The sequence below is a fragment of the Anolis carolinensis genome, unplaced genomic scaffold, assembly GCF_035594765.1.
Source record: "Anolis carolinensis isolate JA03-04 unplaced genomic scaffold, rAnoCar3.1.pri scaffold_14, whole genome shotgun sequence".
Classification (NCBI taxonomy): Eukaryota; Metazoa; Chordata; class Lepidosauria; order Squamata; family Dactyloidae; genus Anolis; species Anolis carolinensis.
This window is the reverse complement of record NW_026943825.1, coordinates 2,992,797-2,998,797: the sequence shown is the minus strand read 5'-3', so window position 1 is coordinate 2,998,797 and position 6,001 is coordinate 2,992,797.

Below are 6,001 nucleotides of genomic sequence, written 5' to 3'. Positions count from 1 at the left end.
CTCATGCTCTTGGAAGGAGGCCCCGCCCCCACCCCTAGCCCCGCCCTTTAGTCCTAAAAGGCCTCTCAGAAGAAATATAGAGGCTCAGCCCTGTCTCATGCTCTTGGGAAGAGGCCCCGCCCCCACCCCTAGCCCCGCCCTTTAGTCCTAAAAGGCCTCTCAGGAGAAATATAGAGGCTCAGTCCTGTCTCAGGCTCTTGGAAGGAGGCCCCGCCCCACCCCTAGCCCCGCCCTTTAGTCCTAAAAGGCCTCTCAGGAGAAATATAGAGGCTCAGCCCTGTCTCATGCTCTTGGGAAGAGGCCCCGCCCCACCGCCTAGCCCCGCCCTTTAGTCCTAAAAGTCCTCTCAGAAGAAATATAGAGGCTCAGCCCTGTCTCATGCTCTTGGGAAGAGGCCCCGCCCCACCGCCTAGCCCCGCCCTTTAGTCCTAAAAGTCCTCTCAGAAGAAATATAGAGGCTCAGCCCTGTCTCAGGCTCTTGGGAAGAGGCCCTGCCCCACCGCCTAGCCCCGCCCTTTAGTCCTAAAAGGCCTCTCAGGAGAAATATAGAGGCTCAGCCCTGTCTCAGGCTCTTGGAAGGAGGCTCCGCCCCCTTCTCTAGCTCCGCCCTTTAGTCCTAAAAGGCCTCTCAGGAGAAATATAGAGGCTCAGCCCTGTCTCAGGCTCTTGGAAGGAGGCTCCGCCCCCTTCTCTAGCTCCGCCCTTTAGTCCTAAAAGGCCTCTCAGGAGAAATATAGAGGCTCAGCCCTGTCTCAGGCTCTTGGGAAGAAGCCACGCCCACTCCTTTGGCTCCGCCCCCATGTCCTAATAGGTGCCATCACCGCCCCCCTGGATCGCTCCAGCGCCCACCAGGGGGTGGTAGCGCCCACTTTGGGAATCACTAGTTTAGATGGAACCTGTTTTCCGGCAATTTGCATGTTGTTCGCTAATAGTTTAACGTTGTTTTCTGATCTTCTATATGCAACGGCTGCCTTATTGTTTGACAGTCTGTCCATATGTTTGGTCCTTGATTAAAAATGGCCTGAGATGACCCAGAAAGGAGTCGTTTTTTCGGCATACACTCAAATGTATCTAATAGTATTATAGCTGGAAGGGTCCCCTGAGGGTCATCCAGTCTGACCCCATTCTACAAGGCACAATCAAAGCCCTCCCGACAAAAGCGCTTCCTAATTATCGTGCCCATATTTACATATAGGCATATGAATTAATGGTCTCTTGGTGTCCAACCAATCAGCATCAATACCTATTTCACATCCCAACACCCCCGTGTGATGTCATAGGGACCTTGATGATGTCATCAGCACTCACCAGGGATACAGAGAGTATGTCATTCAAATGGAAATGAATCAGGAATTATATAATATTTTTTATATTTATATTTTGTTATATATTTTATGTTATCATTATATTTTATTATAATTATAATATAATAAATATTATAAATATAATAGCTTTAGCACAGCAGGTTAACCACCAGCTGCAATAAATCTTGCCAATCAAAAGGTTGCAGTTTGAAGCCCAACCTTCAGCCCTGCTGTTTAAATTTTATTTTATCATTACATTTTATTATATTTTAATTTTATCATTACATTTTATTTTATACTTTTCACTCATTTTTATTTTATTATATTTTGCATTTCATGATTATATTTTACGGTTATATTTTATTATATATTATTATTTCATTTCACATATTGCATTATATGTTATTTTATTATTATATTTATTATGTCTTTATATATATATATATATATATTTATATATATATATAACAATATTTATATCCCGCCCTTCTCACCCAACAGGGGACTCAGGGCGGCTTACAATAAAACAGACATATAAAAACAGTACAATACACTATAAATCAGTTAAAAAATTAACTTACATATAACATTCATAAAATGCATTTATAAAATATAGATAGGCGTGTACAAGTTTAAAAGACTGGGTCTGTCAATTGAGTTCCAGTATACATAATAGTAATTCATGCTGCTGATTCTTATTCGAAAGCCTGGCCCCACAACCAAGTTTTTACCTTTCTACGGAAAGACAGGAGGGAGGGAGCCTGCCTGACTTCAATGGGGAGGGCGTTCCATAGGCGGGGAGCCACCACTGAAAAGGCCCTGTCTCTCGTCCCCGCCAGCCGCACCTGTGAGGCTGACGGGACCGCGAGCAGGGCCTCATCCGACGATCTTAAGCTTCGAGGTGGGTCGTAGCGGGAGACACGTTCGGACAGATAAGCTGGGCCGGAACCGTTTAGAGCTTTATAGGCTAAAGCCAGCACCTTGAATTGTGCTCGGTAGCTAATTGGCAGCCAGTGGAGCTGACGTAACAGAGGAGTAGTACGCTCCCTGAACACCGCTCCAGTTATTAACCTGGCAGCTTCCCGTTGGACTAATTGAAGCTTCCGAACAGTCTTCAAAGGCAGCCCCACGTAGAGTGCATTGCAGTAGTCTAAACGGGATGTAACAAGGGCGTGGACCACCGTGGCCAAGTCTGGCTTCCCAAGGTACGGTCGCAGCTGGCGCACAAGTTTTAATTGTGCGAAGGCTCCCCTAGCCACCGCTGAGACCTGGGGCTCCAGGCTCAACGATGAGTCCAGGATCACCCCCAGACTGCGCACCTGCGCCTTCAGGGGGAGTGTAACTCCATCCAGCACAGGCTGTAACCCTATGCCCTGTTCGGCCTTCCGACTGACCAGGAGGACCTCTGTCTTGTCTGGATTCAATTTCAATTTGTTGGCCCCCATCCAGTCCGACACAGCGGCCAAGCACCGGTTCAGGACCTGGACAGCCTCCTTAGTGACAGGTGGGAAGGAGTGACAGAGCTGGACATCATCTGCGTACAGATGACACCGGACCCCGAAACTCCTGATGATCTCTCCCAGCGGCTTCATGTAGATGTTAAACAACATGGGAGACAATACAGAACCCTGCGGGATCCCACAAGTCAACGGTTGTGGGGCCGAGCAGGCGTCCCCCAATGACACCATCTGGGACCAACCCTCCAGGAATGAGTGGAGCCACTGCAGGACAGTACCTCCAAGTCCCATTCCTGCGAGGCGCCCCAGAAGGATGCCATGATCGACGGTATCGAAGGCCGCTGAGAGGTCCAGCAGAACCAGCAGGGTTTCATATGTTATTATATATTATCACTAGCTGTGCCCGGCCACGCGTTGCTGTGGCGAAGTCTGGTGTTCTGGGAAATAAAGTCTTGAGGAATTGGTGGTAGTTAAGGTAAAGGGTAAAGGTTTTCCCCAGACATTAAGTCCAGTCGTGTCTGATTCTGGAGGTTGGTGCTCATCTCCATTTCTAAGCCGAAGAGCCGGCGTTGTCCGTAGACTCCTCCAAGGTCATGTGGGATGACTACATGGAGCGGCGTTACCTTCCTGCCGGAGCAGTACCTATTGATGCACTCACATTTGCATGTTTTCAAACTTCTGGGTTGGCAGAAGCTGGGGCTAACAGTGGGGGCTCTCTCCGCTCCCCCAATTCAAACCTGTGGCCTTTCGGTCCAGAAGTTCAGCAGCTCAACGCTTTAACACGCTGCGCCATCAGGGGATATTATTTCCTAAAGGTTGTGAATATACAATATTTCTGATTGGTTTTTTTTGTTGGTGGAGGCAAGTATGAATGCTGCAATTAGGAAAAATGATTAGGATGTAATGGCCTTGCAGCTTTAAAGCCTGGCTGTTTCCTCCCTGAGTGATTTTTTTGTTGGGAGGTGTTAGCTGGCCCTGATTGTTTCCTGTCTGGAATTCCCTTGTTTTCAGAGTGGTGTTGTTTGCGATATTTTATGTGCTTCTACTGTCTGTGGCCCTGAGAAAACAGGATTTGCCAGACTTTGATGATGGGAATACTTTGTTGGGAGGTGTTAGCTGGCCCTGATTGTTTCCTGTCTGGAATTCCCTTGTTTTCAGAGTGGTGTTGTTTGTGATATTTTATGTGCTTCTACTGTCTGTGGCCCTGAGAAAACAGAGGATTTTCCAGACTTTGATGATGGGAATACTTTGTTGGGAGGTGTTAGCTGGCCCTGATTGTTTCCTGTCTGGAATTCCCTTGTTTTCAGAGTGGTGTTGTTTGTGATATTTTATGTGCTTCTACTGTCTGTGGCCCTGAGAAAACAGGATTTGCCAGACTTTGATGATGGGAATACTTTGTTGGGAGGTGTTAGCTGGCCCTGATTGTTTCCTGTGTGGAATTCCCCTGTTTATTTACTGTCCTGGTTTTAGAGATTATATTGTTCTGCATTATTCTATCCCAGTAATTATTTCATATTAAAGAAGAATCTCACTTATCCAACATTCGCTTATACAATGTTCTGGATTATCCAACGCAGTCTGCCTTTTCATAATCAATGTTTTTGTAGTCAGTGTTTTAAATTCATTGTGATATTTTAGTGGTAAATTTGTAAATACAGTACAGTAGAGTCTCACTTATCCAACATAAACGGGCCGGCAGAACGTTGGATAAGCGAATATGTTGGATAATGAGGAATTAAGGATAACCCTATTAAACATCAAATTAAGTTATGATTTTACAAATGAAGCACCAAAACATCATGTTAGACAACAAATTTGTCAGAAAAAGTAGTTCAATAAACAGTAATGCTATATAGTAATTACTGTATTTATGAATTTAGCACCAAAATATCATGATATATTGAAAGCATTGACTACAAAAATGCGTTGGATAATCCAGAACGTTGGATAAGCGAGTGTTGGATAAGTGAGACTCTACTGTAAATACTACATAGCATTACTGCGCATGGAACTCCTTTTTCTGTCAAATTTGTTGTATAATATAATGTTTTGGTGCTTAATTTGTATAACGATTACCTAATTTGATGTTTAATTGGCTTTTCCTGAATCTCTTCTTATTATCCAACATATTCACTTATCCTGCCGGCCTGTTTACGTTGGATAAGTGAGACTCTACTGTATATTTCTAATCTTATATTATCTGCTTAGAACTGGATTATCTGAGGCCCCTTCTTCACAGCTGTATAAAATGCACACTGAAGTGGATTATATGGCAGTGTGGAGTCAAGATAATCCAGTTCAAAGCAGATAATATAAGATTATAAATGGGTTATAAAGCTGTGTGGAAGGGCCTTGAGTCTACACTGCCATATAATCCAGTGCAAATCTGATAATCTGTGGAAGAAGCCTAAGTGAGGCCTAAATCTGCCTGTCCCCTCGGCTGAGTTGGTTGCTAGGAGACCAAGTTGGAGGAGCTTAGCCTTCTAACTGGCAGCAATCGGATAAAAACAATTATTCCTCTCCCTCTAATTAGGACTTTATTTTTCTTTTCTTTTTGTTGTATCAACCTTGAGGCGTGGATGATGGATTGTGTTGTCAAATTTTGAGGTTGGGGGGCCTGTACTTTTGTTGTTTTGTGAATTGCCGTGATGCCATCACTCTTTTATATATATAGATTATAGTTTGTTCTCTATTTTCTATATTTTCATTTCATTTCATATATTACATTATATGTTATTTTATGATTTTATTTTATTATGTCTTTTTATTTATATATTATATATATATTATCTTTTATTTTATCATTATATATTATTATTTTATAATATATTTCATATTTTATTTTATTTCATATGTTATTATATATTTCTATATTATCATTATAGTTTGTTCTCTATTTTCTATATTTTCATTTCATATATTACATTATATGTTATTTTATGATTATATTTTATTATGTCTTTTTATTTATTTATTACGTTATTGTTTTAGGAATTGTTTTACTGTAATATTTTATTTTGTATTTTTATTTGTTTTTTATGTTATATTATTTCATATATTATATTTGTTACATTTTTATTTTATATATTTTTATATATATATATATATATATATATTTGCATTTTATTTTTATATATTATATACTTTATATAAAATATATTATCTAAAAAAATAATATGCACAACAAAATATCTAAAATGTTTTATTATATTTATATTATTTTATTCATTTATATCTTAT